Source organism: Thermobia domestica, chromosome 6, assembly GCF_964235325.1.
Source record: "Thermobia domestica chromosome 6, izTheDome1.hap1.1, whole genome shotgun sequence".
In the NCBI taxonomy this organism is placed as follows: Eukaryota; Metazoa; Arthropoda; class Insecta; order Zygentoma; family Lepismatidae; genus Thermobia; species Thermobia domestica.
Window position 1 is genome coordinate 173359737 of NC_137459.1, and position 20058 is coordinate 173379794.

At 33.0% G+C, this 20058-nt stretch overlaps 1 long non-coding RNA gene across 1 annotated transcript in view; it reads left to right on the forward strand.

Moving 5' to 3' along the window:
* Window positions 1-20058, forward strand: part of LOC145687736 (uncharacterized) — a 562050-nt gene that overhangs the window by 35660 nt on the left and 506332 nt on the right. The window lies entirely within an intron of this gene.

The following is a 20058-nucleotide window of genomic DNA, read 5'->3' on the forward strand; positions in this document are numbered from 1 at the left end:
ATATTGTCGCACAAAGGACAGTGCTGGCTTTCCATGAGTAGTAGCCACTGAATTTCCCCGATATATATCTCCTGCCAACTACCACCTCAACCAGCATTTGGATCACTTCTTAGTTGGAATTACAGCGATATATCCCTATTATAATTAACCTGTACCTATATTATCAACATTGATCAGAGGCGCAATAATTAAGCATATAGCTTAGATATAATTAAAAGAAAGAACATTGTTATTGACAGGACATGTTGTCATGAGTAAGATTATTAGTTTGTTATTGATAGAACATGTTGTTATTGTCGAGATTATTAGTTGCTATGGGAAAGCTCTTTACGGAGATATACACACGAAATTAGAGGATACGTATACGAAAGATATGGTTGCTGTTGATATTTAATGTACGAATAAAACAGAAGAATAAATCGACGATATCTGGATGCAATTTATGGTTAGTAATTAGTAGCTGATATGTTTATTATAATAACATGATAATTTAAAGATACGTAAAACGAATCAGGGCTAAAGCGAAGTGTTTATATATATATTTCGTTTTATCTGGTGCCGAAGACACGGGACTATACTATACTATTTAGTTCCGAAGAATAGTAAGAACTGAGTTTATGTGTATACGTATTTTATGAGTTTCACTACTTTGAGAAGTGGGAAGAGAATCCAAAGAATTAGCAATATGCAGGATTCCGAGATTGAAGAAGTACCCAGTATTTCAAATGAAACCATATCTGGAAATGCCGTAACTCTGTCTGAACATTCCTATTCTAAACTTATTGATATGTTTAGTCAACTACTAGACCAGAAATTTGATCAACAACAAAAATTATACGATAAAAAGCTAGATGAAAAGCTAGATGAAAAGCTAGAACAGAAATTTGACCAACAACAAAAAAAGCTAGAACAGATACTAGCGCAGCAAAAATCTCTTGCAGATAAAGTACAAGGTGTACAAGAAAGGTTCGATCGGCTACAGCATAGTTTGAAAGAGGATTTGCACGTATTGATTAAAAGGGTGAACGGTACTGATGTGAATAAGAAAATAGAACCGGAAGAACGTCAGAAGAAAGTCGATGGACGAAATGAAAATATTGAAGAACAGGATGGAAACGAAACAATTGAACCTGTGACGAATGGTGATACGGAAGATGCTACAATTGAAGAAAAACCGTCATCTCCGGCCAAGAAAACCTCCACTACTACTACAGGCGTATTCAAAATTGAAGTGAAAGGTCTGCCGAGATTATACCGGTTAGGGAAATTGAAGAAATTGTTGACTGATAATTTGAAGTTGGGAAGTCATACTATTAAGTCGCCGAAAAGAGCGAGTTCTTGGATTTATTTGATCTTCAAAACTGAAGAAGACCAACAGATGGCAGTAAAGATTTTGAATGGATACAATTGGAAGAAGCGAGTTCTTTCAGCCGAAGTTGTCGAAGCTGATCAACGTAAGCGAAAATTGGAAAACTCTGTTGATAAGGATTATAAAAAGGCGAAAGTTCAGTTATCCGTAGAAGACAGAATAAAACAGGCTACAATACCTTTGTGGGATGTTAATTATAGAGAACAGTTGAAGAAGAATACTGAAGAAATAAAATCTTCACTCACGCGACTAATGGATTTGTTGCCGAGAAGGAATTTAGATTTAACAAATTGGGCAGAAGAAAGAAAAGAGAAGAATGAAGGACTTGCTGACTTTCTGAAGCATTCGTCTATAGAGAAGATTACGGATGATTTGAAAGATTATGTCCAAAACAGAGAAAGAAACTGCTTGAACGTAACATCGCTCTATTTCCAGATCTCCACTGAAAAGGAAGAAGGTGAGAAACCTCCACCACTACAGCTGTTGTTCAAGAAAGAATATGTGAAAGAAACTATATGTGACATGAATTTTCGAGTATCTCCAGATTATTATTTTCAAGTGAATACTTTGATGCTGTATACTTCCATCGCAGAAATGGTTGAAGTTGACGAAGAAACTTCCTTGGTAGATGTGTGTTGTGCCATTGGAGGAATTGGATTTATTTTTGCTAAGAGTTGTGCTCAAATTCTTGGCATAGATGTAGTTGAAGATGGCTGTATTCCCGTTTGCGACTTATCGTTTAGCTTGTTTGAATCTTTTGGCCATGTAACTTAGATTTGAGTTACGGATGGATAACAATTCCTAATTTATTCTCTCAGATGTTATGAGTTGTGTTGTGAATACTTCATTTGGACTTTATATTTCTGCAACATGTTATGATGTGATTAATTTATTTTATCTTTGTATTAACTTTGAGTGTTATGTTTACCTTTATTTTACTTTACATGTTCAAAAGAGATTTGATTATGTTAACTTGAAATCTATGACATTGATTTTAAATTGAAGCCTTTAAACGTAATTATTGCCTTCTGATCTTGTTGTTGTTTTGGTAAGATGATGATCTTAATTATAAATAATGTTGTTTGTATATGGATGTTATCGTTCAATGTAAAAGAGGAACAACTAACTAGTAACTCTGCGTAAGTCATCAATTAGTTATAATTTTGAATAGATCCATAAATGATATTTGTAATGAATCGACGTTTTATGATATGTAATTAGTAATAAAAGAAAAATGTTATTATAAATGAATTGATATATATATATATGGAGAAAGAAGAGAAAAGAAAAATATTTATATTGATGTAATAATAATAATTAATACGAGGATTGATGTAATAATAATTAGTACGAGGGCTATTCAAAAAGTGAGTGTTTTGAAAATATACAGGGTTCTTTCCTTCACTGTAATACTGTTACGGAATTCCCGTTCTGGGCGACATTTACAGCGATATATCCCTATTATAATTAACCTGTACCTATATTATCAACATTGATCAGAGGCGCAATAATTAAGCATATAGCTTAGATATAATTAAAAGAAAGAACATTGTTATTGACAGGACATGTTGTCATGAGTAAGATTATTAGTTTGTTATTGATAGAACATGTTGTTATTGTCGAGATTATTAGTTGCTATGGGAAAGCTCTTTACGGAGATATACACACGAAATTAGAGGATACGTATACGAAAGATATGGTTGCTGTTGATATTTAATGTACGAATAAAACAGAAGAATAAATCGACGATATCTGGATGCAATTTATGGTTAGTAATTAGTAGCTGATATGTTTATTATAATAACATGATAATTTAAAGATACGTAAAACGAATCAGGGCTAAAGCGAAGTATTTATATATATTTCGTTTTAGAATACCTTCCCAGATAATTGGAACGTGTAACACGCAGTTAAAGCTCTCTTCGTATCGCTGACTCTAGAGTTATTTCACCATAGCTAAGTCATTGACTAAGAGGTTTTAAAAGTGTGTTATTGCAGCCGGCGACTATTCAGGTAAACCAGATATTAAACTTTTTTTTTTTTGAACATTGTAAATGACGAACCTCAGGAGGATATCTCATTGTGCCAACCTAGTATACTCCATATATCGATTAAATATTCAGTTGCATTTTTAATTTTCCCTATAACGTAATATTAAATTCATTATTTTTTCATCCAAGCTAGTTGAATTTACTGTTTCCTCACAAGAGCAAACCTTACATCCAACCAACTTGTTTATATCTTTATATCACAAACGTGAATTTTGTTTTAAAGATCCAAGAGTTTTCTTAATTTTTACCAAACTATTCTTTCAAAAAGTGCACATTCTTTATCAAATTATTTGGGTTTTCATTTTGTCTGATTAAAATTGGTAACGCTATGTTGCGTGTGTTCTCGAATCCTCTTCTATTCAACCATGTAATTTATCATCTCTTTCATCTTCCCACTGAATAAAGCAATAGTGATCCACGGTGAGTTAAAAAAAGAACTTCTGTAGGCAGTAATGTCTAATTTCAGAGAAGAAGCCATGTATCAAGAGCGGACGGTTATGCGTTCATTGTTCCCAAGAAGAATAGGGCAGTATCCTTTGTATAATAGTATTTATGCTAATTTGTAGAACACAATTATCCTTAAGCATGATTAAAAGTTAGAACAATTTCTGTAAATAACACCGTTCGATAAAATTTAAGTATATCATGTGAGATATAGTGTTGTGAACACACACTTAGTTTGATAGTACTTCTTGTTTAGCTGTGTCAAATTCAAGAAATTTGGTAAGAATCTGATCTAAAAGGAACATAATTAGCATAAAATTTCTTATTTACTAGAAAGTTATGACTTATTCACGTTATGCCTATTGTCAATGATGGATAATTTTATTAAATTGGATTTTCATAACCAAATACTGTTGTCTTCAGTAACACGTTAACCTATGTGAAAACTAAAGTGCACAATAAATTCACTTCATATTACATCGGTGCCTCATATCATCATTTGACGCGTTATGCTCTCTGTTTAACTTTATATATAAAAGTAAGGACATATTGTGTTCTGTCTCTCCAACTCCCCTCAAAATGTGTGTGTAAATAACTAGTTGAGTAGGTAATATTAAGATTTGGTTGTAAACAAAAATATTTCTGGACAGTCACATTGTATATCGCCATAACCATCATCAAACTTTAATATTTTTAATTGGTATATTAATCTTAGCTTCACAAAGTATTGAACTTCTTACAGTTTCTTTTCTCTATATTCGTTGGTGCTAAGGATATCACTTAGCTTTACCATACATAATACTATAATAGTGTGTGTGTGTGTGTGTTGCTTGTGTGTGTTATCTTTAAAAAAAAATAAACATTAACACTGGAAAGAAGAAGAGTTAAACCGAACTATTGAGATTGTCTTTGTGTTCACTGGCAGTTTCTAGTAAACTATTCAAAGTGAGTGATGTATGTTCAAGTTAGTTATACCACGCTCAGAACACTGAACAAACAGTAGATTTAAAAACATTAGGGAAGCGAATGTAGCCTTTTACAAAGGCATTGCAAAACAATTATTCGTGAATATTTATGGCGTGAAATACGAACACCCTGACATAGTACACGTTTCGTTGTGCTGGAAATTGAATCACCTCCCTTGACAGCCAAATAGCATTTTGAGTGTCTGTTTTTCAAAGGAAATTCAATTAGTAGAGGCCCTCTTAAGAATGACTCTTCTGTTTTCCGTATACGGCTCAACAAATACTTGAGTTGTGTAAAAACTCAAGTAGTACTAGAAAAGGCGAGTTTCCAGTAGAAACCATGAAAAACCCTCCCAGGAGAGTAAAACGAGCATTTTTTTAAAAGCAGAATCCAATATAAGACTCGGTTGTCGCATGTAAGGCATTTTGTATTTTCCTTTGAATATCTGTTTTAATCGTGTTGTGTGCTATTCTTGTATTTACAACCGTACTTCTAGTTTGTTTTGAAATGTAGGACTGTATAGAGGAAGAACTTTTCTGTATAGAATGTAGGAGTTAGTTCTATTCGTAGAATACCAAATCTGATCATGTATACACTTTTAATATTCTTGAAATTAAGCGAATGCATTCATGCAAATTATATTATTTATCACTACCACTGTTTCTAGTAATGTATATGTTTGTTTCTTTTGTTCATATATGATGTGGTAACTACTGAAGTTTAATGTTACCAAGGTAATTTTAACAGCTTTATGCTGAAGTTTCTTTCTTGGAAAACTATTTTACAAAATGTGTGTCTCGCTATGAGCAACTAGAACTCCGTTATATAAAGTGCATTAAGGCAAAACAATATTGTAGATTTTCTCTACTGTATATGCGTTGGACGACAAAATTCTATCTGACACAGTAAATTATATTCTGAAAATAGTTTGAATATTCAGAATTGTTTTCCTGTAGTTTGAGAAATTAGGTTCGTGTAACATTACTAGTAAATACAAAAATGTGAATATTCTGACAAATGTTTTAGAATTTACATACTGTTTTAGAATTTACATTTTTAAATTTACCCTTTAAAATTTTTTACCACATTTATAATTTTGTTTATTTCTTACAACGCTTTATGTGCCTCCACAAGCTTTTCGTGTTTAAACATGATTTTTATGAGTAGTGGAGTAGTGTTTCATGCGAGAGGTATCAATTTGTCATTTAGTGTCCCCATACACCATGCAACAGTCACCACACGTATGGGACTGCAAGCTGAGCGCTTAAAAAAGCCTCTTTAAAAATGCAGCATGTTTTTCTACTCATTTTACAGTAGTTCTAAACTTGAGATGTAAGTTAAAATTCTGGTATCCCCTGTTTATACCTGACTCATGAGTGTCAAAAAATACTCGTGGTTTAATACGGTTATAATGTTGAAGAAGAATGAGTTAGGTGAAGGGAAATCCATCCTTCAGCGTTAATATTTACACAGTTAAAACTATTTTGACGAAAATCATCTTCATCGTCAGCATCACTGATCAAGATCAGAACATTAGACCCGGTAGTGTTCATGGGCAGACTACCATCATATATTGCTCTAGAAAGATATATACTTGCAAAGACGCACACATGAAAAACAGTAACGAAGAGCTCCTGCATCAGCCGCGTTTGAAGATTGTACGTGAAGTTTACCTCAAATATGAAAACACGATTTTAGATGTTGCATGCAAATATTTGATTATTTTAACTATATCTGCACAATTTTTTTTTTTTTTCAAGAGAAAGCAAACATAATCAATGGTCATTCAGGTAGATGTATCAGGAAGTATTCGACGTCAAAATATCTAGCATCTGGGAAGATAATCTGTTAGCTTTAAGAATAACAATTCCCATGTGAAGTATAAAAGATAATAGCCTACCTGCAGCCTAATATTGCCTACCTATCTTTAGATAGGATGAGGAAAAAGAGGAATAAAGAGCGATGTGTAGAGAACTGTACATAATCCTTTATTTGATTAAGAAAGGAGTCAAATGAAGCTAAAGTCAGATTGGATACATTTTTTTTTTCATGTATTAGGTGATAACGGCGAAGGCATGTAATATCGACATCATTTCCGTAGCTGGCCTATTGAAGCTACCGATGGATGAACCAGAAAATTGACTTGGGTATTGAAAGATTAAACACACAAGATAACATTGTGACACACCTGCATATCTTGAAGCTGCATTTATATGACATAAAAAAGCCACAATCGTGCAAGTGAGGTCCAAGTAGGGAATTATTCAGGAATTGTGTGCGTAAACGTAGCCTAGGATACCTCGATTACGTAGCACCTAACACAGGTAATGTTCAAGGAAAATCTCAACCAATGTTGGTCCTATAAGGAAATAAAAATTCAATAAAACCTCACTGTTGATGAATATTAAATTATTTGGAAGTCGATTACTGGAAAATTTGACTTACTACAATAGAAAATCACTCTGACATTATCAGATAGGAGGAAATGACAGGGTGAACAATTTATCTTGATACGCCTTTGTAACTTTTGAACTAAGACACAAAAAGCATTTTGTACCATGCAAATACCAACAAAGGGATATTGTTTGAAATTACCTGTGATTTCGCAAGACTAACAGTGTTGCCAACCCAACATAAGATTTTTTAAACAGCACACCAGATTATTACTTATTTTGAATCTACATTAAAAAAAAATAAACAAACATACCACACTTTTTATGTAGTACTGCAAACAATAACCCTACAATATTACAGCCATCCAAATTTTGGTGGCCTCTGCGGCAGTAATAATGCACATGAGACAGAGAGGGCAATACACATCCAAAGTACTTTAGTGTCTAATACTGTGATCATGATATGACAGATTTCGAATGAATACGTACAAAGGTGCAAGATATTGAAAATCTGACTTTTTTTTTCAAAACCATTTATTTCGAAAAACTGCTTAGACAAGTACTTCGTTCAATTGTACAATGGTTTTCAACAGGTGTGAAGATCGAAATAGCATTTACAGCAATTGGGTATTTCAAACTGTTCTCGAGATGTGCTAAACATGGAAAAATTTGCAACTCTGTTTAAAATTATGCAATTCTGATACCTTTTTAATAGTTGCACCTACCAAACAGGGATTGCTGTAGTACTATAGACGCAAATTAATCGATAATTGTTTTAGAAAGTTCCCACAAAAATGTCATTTTAAGCAATATATCAAATTTTTAATATATATATATATATATATATATATATATATATATATATATATATATATATATATATAATGATTTGAGATATCAAGTTGTTGTAAACAACATTACAATAATTACATCTACTGGAAACCGTGTACGTAATTAGATGCGATACTTGTCCAAATACACTACTTTTTTTCCAAATACAGTTATTTGAAGAAAGTAACATTTTCAATACTTTGTTTCAATTTGTTCGAGATGACTGTAGTATTCGACATTATAGTATGTTGGATGTGGATTACATCGTTTGCGCTATTACTGTTGTAGAAGCTTCTTAAATTTGATTGTTTTTCGATGTTTATGATATTGTAACATCCCTAGTTTGTACCACTGCATGACTAAAATTATATTGTATGCTTTCCTTTCTGTGAATCACAATAAGATAAACAATCTTCAAATTTTGAAATTCCCTTCTTTTCTCTGCCATGAAACAGCCAAACATGTTAATTCCATGTCGAGGAACATTGCGTTAATGATGTTTGTAACCACAAGATCTGCACAATAGGAATATGATGACCGAATTTGATATTATACTTAAAATGAGTTGAAAGCTGTGCAGTATAGTTTGGAGGAAAATATGAACACTGGATTTGTGACAACCTGTCAGGGCCTAAAATTGAGTGGAGTACTCCACACTTTGTGGAACTGAAGGAAAGGAGTGTGGAACTATAATTCTTAAAGTGTGGAGTGGTATTAATGTGAGTACCTTACTTTTCTCGGATTATGTATTTAAATGCGTTTAGTGTGTCAAACTAAGTCTTACTAATTCAATACAGTCATTATGCAATGGGTTACTCAATTCCATATAACTGCCAGCATATGACATTAAGCCAGAATTAATACGTATAGGTGTCTCCTAAATGGCAGGGAAAACCACTGCCACTTTTGAGGTGAAGAAACTTTTTAACTATATTTAGTTTTCAAACGTTTTAGGTTGCATTCATATAGTTTTAAAATATGCAACTAACTGCACGTTTATCTGTTGTTTCAATAGAACATTACACTTTTCCAACATAATGAAATGTGTTTTTTTTTTCTAGATAAAAATTACACGATCCTTTGAATCCGTTACAGAGATATGTACTACCAGAGATAACATACATCAATAACAGCCAAAAATTTAGCCAAAGCATCGTAGATTCTCAACAACCAATCATAACCCAGGAAATATTATCCGTTCGTTAGTTTCATGGGAAAAAATCTCGCTAGCTGGCCCGGGTGATTTCTTTTGTCTATAGATCAGTGGTCGCTGTTTGGTGACGATGCATTCTTGTCTTTGATAAAGTAATTTCATTACTTTAGAAACAATAACGAAAATGGAACAGAGGAAGGAAATAAAGAAACTGAAGGTAAGCCAATGCTCCTTTAGTTCGTCTTTATGCCTGCAGACATGACACCTGACACATGGTTCTCATCTAGTTGATTTACCGGTACTTTGTGCCTACAAGCAGCATAGGGTATTCAATTTTCCATGTTGCTGGGCGTTGGACATTAGGTCTTTTTATTTTTATATGGAACATTGGAATTCAAAACCTCAGTAAAATTATACAGGGATCCCTCCAGGAATTTCTTAGTGTGGACACCCCCTACTGACTAAATATTACCCGGTTTTGAGAAATCGCGCTCACAGTCAACAGTATGAACAGGTACAGTAGGCAGTAGCCTATAACGCAATAAATTTGAGCCAAGTTGGGCATGTTGGAGAAAAGAGCATATGGTCTTGTCAGTGGAGAAGTACTTCACGAACTCGGAGTATTTTTATTCTTTTCACGTATTAACGCGGCAATTTTAAGTGTGGGTAAAATGCAGGGCGGAATTTTAGTGTGGGGGCGTCCCGGCGATGCTAGGTGCGGAAAACGATGCCCCACGTGGAGAGATCCCTGAAAATAGGTACACTCATGTCCAAAATTATTGTCGCATATCTATAAATATGTTGTTGTAGGAATATAATTTGATAACAAATTCGCCCGGTATTTCTTATAATGTTAGTATGTGTATAATCAGCAATGACATGTATGTGCCAAATTTCATGTCAATGGAGCAGTAAATAAGAACAATATAACGAAAATAAAACTTTCTTGTCCATTTAGCAACATTTTGTTTTTACTAATTCTAATTTTCGTATTTATAGTTCTTTTCGAATGAAATTTACCACAAATATACATTTCCCGATTATACACATAGTATCAGCGTTAAAAGTGCCCTGCAATATCATTATCAAATTATATTCTTACAAGAAGACAGTTATAGATATGCGACAATCATTTTGGACATGAGTGTACGCCTACTAATATAAGAAACGTAACATCTGTTTCTGTTTCTTCGTCATTACTTTCCATCGTTTTGTGTATGCTGCAGTGATAATAGAGAGTAAGTAGAATGCTGTAGACTAGTCCCCCCGTATCGCTTTTATGAACCTACTATAGGGTGATTCAATAAGAACGTACCAGGCCTATATCGCAGCTAATACTGCACGTAGAGCCTTCAAACAAAAAATTGCGTTACCAAATCGTATGTGTAGAATGAATAAAAATAGTAGCGACACCAGTGGCGTATCGTGAATATCTCCATCGAGGGTCATCTGGAAAATTTGACATAGAAACAGGGGTTGGTTGTGCCTCCATTGAAACAAGCGCACTATGGGAGAAACGTCGAGAGGAAACATCCTCGCACCATCTGACTTTCACCTAGTAATGCGACCGTGTTGCTGCCAACGAGGAAGAAATATGCCAAGGAGTTTCCTCTCTACGTCCTTTCCTGTATTTTAAGGTTTAATACAATACAATTAAATATGTATCCTAATGTGCCTTTAATTTTGTTTGCTCTGGATGCCAAAATTTTCCTACATACTACTACTACTACTACTACTACTACTACTACTACTACTACTACTAATAATAATAATAATAATAATAATAATAATAATAATAATAATAATAATAATAATAATAATAATAATAATAATAATAATAATAATAATATTTTTAGTCGCAGGTAAACATGATGTACTGGACAGAACACTGATTATGTGTCAAAACAAATGCTGACTAAACTAGTTTTTCTCTACTATATAAAATTTTTACCAGTGTGGAGCTGTGATTTCGTTGAATTTTAGGCCCTGCAACCTGTACATGATAACTGCTGAATAGAATAACGAAAGTACACTCTTCAAATTAGGACATATATCAAGACGTTGAATTACTTCTATCATCCCTTCTAACTACTCGATTCCTAAAGGAAAACGTGTTGAAGGGCATCTTGAGAATCACGCCCTCGCTAAAAAATAGGCTGTCAAAAAAATAAAGAAAACTTTTGGAAATTTCTGAAGTTTGTGAGAAATGTTTGAAATGCTTGATTTTTTTTTACTATTTTGAAAACTAAACAAATTCCGTGAGAGTTTGAATATTTTTATCCAGTATTTAAGAGAATAGTGTTGTTACGAAATCATTTCCAGCTCATATCAAATAAAAGTAGCAATAACAAATGATTTCGGCCCATCCTATTATACATATATCTTAAATATTATTACAAACATTGGATAAATTATTTTTTTTTCATATATGCCTTCTCCAAAACAGGAAAAAGTAAAAGTTTTTTTCTTCTGATCTTCATTTTGTATTTTTTTGTTCATTATTCATTTGTGTTTGTTGCCGACAAGTACAGTTATAGGATTGTTATTAATTGTTTGAAAGATCCATAACTGTATCGCCTTTCACAAGTAAGTTTGTATGTGATACTGGGAACATGAAGCAGCAAGTGTGAGAAGAATCATCGTATTTTCCTTCCTTTCCCTGTTAATGTTCCAAATGATTTCTGACGCATAATACTCTCACTATCTTTTCTATAGTGTAATGTTCTGATTCCTTAAGCGTAGGAAGAAAAGTTTTGTTTCAGAGAGAAAAAAAATGCTTACAAAGTCATGCTTTCAAGTCCACTGATATAATCTATATTGAATATTTCCTAACTAGTGTCTGGATTTTAGCCATGCTTTTGTAATGGTGTGTGAAATTTTGGCCTCTCAGGCTTGAACTACAGATGTGGTTTGCAAAATATATATATATATATATATATATATATATATATATATATATATATATATATATATTTTCCCTTCATGTTGAAGTTTCTTTTAAATGTATAAGGAGAATTTCAATATATATACGTATATATAATAAAAGCAAAACTAAAGGGAAAAGTTGTGGCAATTCTGAAATTACTTTCAAGATTGATTCAATGACAATGACTATTTATCTGAAGGATTTAACTAATCTAACTTCCTTGAATTACATTTTCTTTGTGTAGGTACTTGATATGATTTGATCGTCCTGTTCAGCAGCGAGGCTATATAAGACGTGAACCTAAATTTTAACGTAGGATCCGGACCAGATGAGCTTCTGCCGGGAATCGAGCCCAGATCTCTCACGCCAAAGAAATGCATGCTATCCACTTAGCCACGAGGGAGCTTGTCCATATGTAGGTACTAGAGATGCCCACAATTTTCAGGCATCCGGATTGCGGAATCGGAAGTCGTATTTTCTGGATTTCGTAAAAAATTTCGTGAGTTTTCGATATTGGATTTTTTTTCAGAAATCCGAATTTTTTCGAATTACAGAACTTTCCGATTTTACTTTCCGCATTCCGGAAAGTAAAAATTCCGGAATTGACCATCCCTAATATGTACTCACAACGGTATCAGTTTCCTTTTCTGTTGAAACATAGAATGTTCGATCTAACATCTCGATGAATTAGAGTAACCCTGATGTTCGTTAAGCATTTTTAGCATAGATAAGCCAAGACATAGTTGGTTTGAATTTGATGGGTTAATTTGGAGTTCAGCCTCCCTTTCAGCACCGATGATTTATGAGATATGGAGGTACAGCATAGTGCGGAGTTTGAAACATATGAGGCTCCACCAAAAATAGAAACCGGGTTCCCGCGCGTATACTAACTGCATAGCTGTGAGGGCAATGATAGCTGGGTTGAAGCCAGGAAAATTATCATCACGCGGTGTCAAACTAGCAAGTCGTCTAATCAGTTAGATATCCTCATTAGTTCCTAACTTGTACTGTATATGGAGTGAGGGATAACGTATCAGACCTAGAAATCACGCAAAAAATGTTAATTCATATTGTTGAAAGAATTCACGAGTTCACTGTGTATATACCTATTTTTTACATACTATTATGAAGTATTTTCTACTCTCTATAAGCCATAAACTCTGTATGCGTCTAATAGATTTGGAAAGGAAATCGCTGAGACTCTTGTTGATATTTAACGAAGTTAAGAGGTCTCGAATGGTGATCCAGTGTTTCCTTTCATGTATCACCTTCTTCACTTAACTTAAAAGGCATTTAGGAAGCAAAAAGAAGTGAAAAAAGAAAGAAAAGAGAGATTCTGCCATTTGGAGACGGAACTCGGGGTTGAGCTTTCCGTTAGAAGTTGACAAATCGGATCACGTTATCCCTTTGTTGTTTGCTGGCTGTAGGCACAAAGTAGATCATTTCGTGCCTAAGGTGTGTCAGTTCTTTTCCAGCTCTTATTCGATAGAAGTTTTCTGGTTGTCACCTCAATAGAATTTGTAAACTGACCACAAAGCATGCTAAAGAAACTCTCCAACTAATGCGAAAATAAAATTTATTTAACTTATAAATGTGATGTCTGTATTTCTCAAAAACATCTTTTAAAATAGATTATAAAAATATATGCTATGTTAACAGTATAAACAATAGATAATTTGTCTGATGTAAGTTCGCGTGTTTAATTATTTACTACTTATGTTCCTGTGGTACTAGTTAAATCTATATCAATATTATATAAATTTAGTAATATATCAAATAATGTAAAATCTGTTAACACAGTAGAAACAACAAAATAAGTAAAATAAACTAACAAAAACCATTCGGAGTTCCTCGCGTTAGAATAGTTGCATAACCAGGAGGGTTACCTTATATATATATATATATATATAAGGTACATTTTTATATTCTACTATACTTCTTTATATTACTCGACAAATTTCTTAATGGTTGGTTTGTTTCGTTGGAGTTTTGCGTACGTTTGCAACACCGAGGCTATATGAAACGTGGGTCTCGAGTTTAAGATGGGGTCTAAACCATCGTAATACGTTCAAATCTCAAGGTTCTCCGACCGCAACTCGAACCTAAGACTGTGCAACAAAACTGCATGTACTAGCTACTAGACCAGCGCGCTCTCCCCTCAGGGAGGGCAAATCTCTTAATGATATAAAGTGAAAATATAATTTACACAACTGAACTCTTGCAATACCAATTAAGGGAATGTTAAGTTTCTTTCATTTGGCGCTTACGTCCAAGTGTGTTGTATTTATTTTCTTGAGAATTGAGCATTGTAGCATATTAATAGTAACACTTATTTACAAATATACTCTATATCAGGTTGTCTAATAAGAGTTGAACCTTTGAAGTTCCAGATCGAGATTACATTTATTATGATTTGAAAATAACATTATGGAACCAAACATGCACCAGTTAGTTCGATGACATTCTATCATTTTTCCGCCTGCATCAAATCTCGTTGCTTTAGATTTCTGCGGTTAATGGTCAGACAATTGTGACTTGCTTTTTGCAACTCCCTTTTGAAACTAACTTAACATCATTTAGGGGGTTTCCAGAGACCGAAACAAATTCTGCCAAATCTGAGCTATATGGTGAATGTATTGAAGCGTTTAAACTAGATTTTCTCAATTACTGACGAATCGTTAAATATGTATGCGATCCGTCGTTGCCAGCGTGATATATGGCATTGCTTCTGTTGACCAGTTAAAGACGCTTGTGTTTTGACTTGCTAGGTACACTCGCGCTAATTGCGCCGTCTGTCGCTCTTCGGCGGTAGCAGCTCGTGATATACGATGACTTTCTAATCCACAAAATGTACAATATATCCTTCCTGGGCATCAGTGTGGGCTTTGCCATAAACTGTGGAGCCTTCCTCGCTCCGAACACGATCTTTCTCTTACATTGTTGTCGTAGGTTATCTACTTTTCAACACTTGTGGTCCACCGCTTCAGAAATTACTCGATGTAATTACGTATCAATAGAGACTCGCAGATAGAAAATCAGTCGAGTATATTTTTTTTGAGTCAGATCATGTGGCACCCAAACTTCGAACTTCCTTTCGTAGCAAGTTTTCTCCAAATGGTTTAAAAGTGTTTTGTGATGAATGTTTATATACTGTAGATCATTGCCAATGTAATAACTGCTTATACGAGTCGATTATGTTGAGTGTGTTGTGATTGTTTTCGTGTGTCGAGTAAAATAAACGCATACTAACAATGTTGAACACCTTAACCCATCTTTTGTTTTTAAGACCATTCAGTTATATGGGGAATATATATATATATATTGTTAAATGAATTGGAAAATTAATTGGATTGTTAACTGTGTGATTCTACTGATATGTACGAGTTAAAATTGCAATGCCGTAAGGCATTTCGAAAATAAATACCTAGACACAGAAATCAAATGTAGATAAGGTATTCAGTATGTCAACATAAAACGTAAGTTAAAGCTTCCAACTGATATGGCAGTAGAAGTCCTAGTGGAAAACGACACAGTTGTTTTGTTCCCGAGCGTTGCGTTGATTTCTGAGACCACCAAAAAAGTGACTTAACACCACTGTAACTTTAATCCGTCCATATATTCTCCAAATGTATTTAAAGGCCCTTTACTTCGTGCTAGACAGCTAACTAGACATGCAGGAAAAATCAGTGAAACCATAACAATTAAATTCAAGTCCATTTTAATGAAAAGAGAAAAATGGTTCCCCACAAAAATAATCAGTGAGCTAAAAAAGTAAGGATGATAATTTCTCAACACTCTTAAATAAAGCAGTACAAGAAGAATAAGGAAAAAGGGTATAGAGTTTCATATGATAATTAAAGCTTTCGTCAACGTTATTGAATCCAGATAGCATCATGTCCGACAGAAGTACGTGGAAACATTACATGTAAAAGCAGCAAGAATAAACATGAACCACTGTCGTTTTGCTCAATTTTCATGTAATTCTGGTATTTTATTAACTACTTCTTTATAATTAACAAATAATGGAAAATTAGCAGTACATTAATTCTTTATTGACTCTTATTACACGAATGTATAAAATTTACTTTTCTACTTCTGAGCTTAAAGTAGTAGGAAAATTATGCGTAATGGTGCTGTTCAATCATTTTTTTTTTAATTCTAGGAGAAAACTTACTGTATTTTCACTTATACATTAAATATTCGAACACTTACGACCAAATTATTATTATAGTGGTTCACTACTGAAATTGGACATACTCGTACAGTTTATGCGAGCCACCAGTTGGGCTTGCATCGATTGTAACTTTTCAGTCAATTTACATTACTCGTCTTATGAAGTATTTGTGGTATAGATTGAAATCATGCAAATACAAAATATACTTCTTACTGAATAATGCGTGAATAATATATCTACTAATCGTATTATAAACGTGTCAAAGGATGCATTGACAAGAATACGACATTGATATACTGACATTTAGTTTAGGAAAAGAAGTAAATTAAATTTCTGTGATGCTGTGTAAAGGATTTGAGTGGCCTTATTGACTTTTCGAGGGTAGAATGAATATCAATGAAGCCTTTCATCAGTCTTGTTACTTTACCACGGGACGGGAACATACACCACAATAAGATCAATATCAGTATATGTCAACCTGACTGACGGGTCTTTGCACTCTTGATGTTATTTCAGGAGGAGGTTAATGGGTGTATGACTGCTGAAATAGGTTTCAAGTAACATAAATATTTTATATCTGGAAAACGTTGCCGGATAGCTGGATAGGGTCGTAGGAAACTGTTATCCCTTATGAATTTAGGTACATTTCAAATAAAACTTTCACCTTTAGCTGATTATCAGTAACTATTCTGCTTCCTGATTTAGCTCTGAGATACGTTTTATCATAGAATCACCATGCAACCTTGACTTCTCTTATATCCTTGCATAAAGCTTGAAGGATAGATATCAAACTTAACACACACACAAATGAAGACATATTCTAGGCAAACAATTTCTAGCCATGAATATTGTCCATTATGTGAGAGACTTTGGAATATTCAACTCAATAAAGCGTTGTATGTTATTGGTTCTTCATAACTGTCAGTTGTTAGATTATGCTATTTCCTATATGGTAGTCAAGCGAAAAGCGTCACATATATGAGTATGATATACAGAAATTATTATCTAGTAATCTTAAACTAGTAAGCAATGAACATGCAAACGCAACCACATAAGATGAGCAATCAACAACGTTTGATACTTTGACTTTCTGGCTGATTTGCTACCTTTGGTTTTCTTTTTAATAAAATAAGAAACGTAACTTTTAAGGTAATCTGACAGTCTCGTATGCTATCTTAAAAATCACATATTTTATATAAAAGTGTAAATCGTCTCTAGTTTTAAATACCGTATGTTTATAACCATTAGCTGCTATACACACAAACGAGGGAGGGAAATAATTCCACGTTGATTTGAAAATAAAATAAAATGACAAATACATTCAATAACTCCAGAGACTGCAATGTATTAGTGATAAGCTGGTTATCTTTCGACCATATTTTTCGAAGACTGAGAACAAACTGCGTATAACTTCTCTCGGACCATTCCGGCTTATGTAATGTTCATTTTATCATCATTTTAAAATATTAGTATTCATACAAAAGTTAATAATGCCCAAAAGAATCTTGTATATACTTACTCCTCTCTACATAGATCAATTTTTTTCTCTACAAGTACAAAAATGCAGTAAGTTCTGGCACCCTTTGATTCTGAAATTATTTTCGTTGTAGTTTACAATATGCTAGATGATTTTATTTGCAAAGTTAGCGATTATAAACAAATTATTATTTTTTGTACCTGTGCATAATTCTAATTAATTAATTTTGCTAATTCTTATTAGTATACTGTACTACTACGATTCGTAAGTTCAGTTGAAATTTTGGCGAAGGTATAACATGTACAGTTATCCGATTTTTTGCTGTAGAAATGCTGGTACGTATCAACGCAGTACCTTTTAAAAAATTGGAATATTTAGTGAGAAATAAATATTATAAAAAAAAGTACGGTTCATCTTTTTTAAGTGAGCGTGTGTATTGTTATTGGGAGTAAATTTCAAATGAGGGAAATAATAATAAATAATAATCCTAAAAGAGTTTTATTTTTAGTTTTTTTTATTCTTTCATTATTACGGAGCATTTTAACAAAGTACCATTCTTTTAATAGTCTATGTAAGCGAACTTAGTAGTTTGAGGATAAAACATTTTTTTTTCTTTTAGATTGTAATGATTCAAGCTAGTTGATAGCAATTACACACTGAAATTCTCAGCCGACCTGCGGTTAGTCCGTTCTTCCGCGGATAATCTTCACATATATGGTATTTTACACAACCCAAAGAGCAGTTTTGTATATCTGGTTGAATGTCCATGAATATTGACGTAGTAATAAAATCTAATGAATACAGTACAACACAATTGGGTAGTATGCATGATATGAGGGGTTTTGTGTTGCCAAAAGCTTATGAGGTACGCTAAAATAAATATACATATACGAACGAAACTATGAATTTTGTGGTTCAGTAAAGTAATTATTAAGGAGAGATTTCACTTCTTCCTATTTTTTCAAGTTATTGTTTTACATTATATTGTGCTTCGTAGGCACTTTACGTAAATCGTTCCTGTTTCAAAACGATTATATAAAAGATTTATTGAATAATTGATTTGAAGTTAAATGAGAGTGTTCTTATCTGTGCTGTTTGTCCCCGTCGCGATACAACCTGGTCCCAGAATATAGATACAAAGTACAGGTAAGTTCGAAATTAACACTGAACTAATAACACCAGATAACAAGAGGACAACATAGGTAAAAACACAAATTAACAGTGGAGAAAACAAAAGAAAATCAATTTTTTTAATGTTCATTAAAATATCACGATTGTATAAAACGTATCTTGCTTAATTGTTTAAGTGTATATATATATATATATATATATATATATATATATATATATATATATACTTAATTTAAGGGAATGTATTCCCCTCATTACGTAGCAACTAAAGCATCATTAAAAAAAGAAAGAAAAAATAAATTGGACATAGATTGTCGTTTGATATAACTTTGCCTTTCTTAGCTATACACAATTAATGTACACTTTTTCTCTCTTTGGCCATACACAGTACATATAGTTTTTCTTTTTTTCATAATTTGTGATCATCAGTTTTCTGCTGGGTTTCGAAACCGCTGTTTGTAATCTTGAAGTTAGTGAAGAACTTTTGGATTTGAAATTCCAGAATTTTTTTTTTCTTTTTTTAATATGTTACTTCAAATATAGATCCTTCTCTATACTGGGCTGACAGTTATTGCGTCTTTCGGCGTAATTCTACAAAATTTTATTATATTATATGCTATCAAGTTTATTGTATTATATGCTATAAAGTTCTGTAATTCACTCAGGACTATTAGAGACTCAAAGTTGAAACTTTCTGATTATCAAATATACCTAACATTTTCGACCGCTGCACACAAATACATATGTTGAACCTGGTGAGTTGTTTAAAATTTTGAAATTGCGTACTAATTTTAAAAATATTAAAAGAAGTTATTTTATTTTTAATACCAAATATTTTAGATTTTGTACTTGGCGGTGTATTTGTAAATCTGTATTTAAATAAATTAAAAGAATATCATATGTGTTAACACACATTTTCATTATTGATTTTAGTGCTTTATGTTTTCCATGATTTTTTATGCTTTGAAATTAAAATTGCATTAAAAAAGGACATTTCCGCTAACTAAAATTATCAACAGTTCGTAAAATTTAATTATGTTATAAGCACTCATGCGTTTTCCATTATTAGATAATTCTTTGCTACAAAACACTGCGTAAACTGAATGACTTATTGCTTACCTGCTAGAAATCGTAGTTATTTGG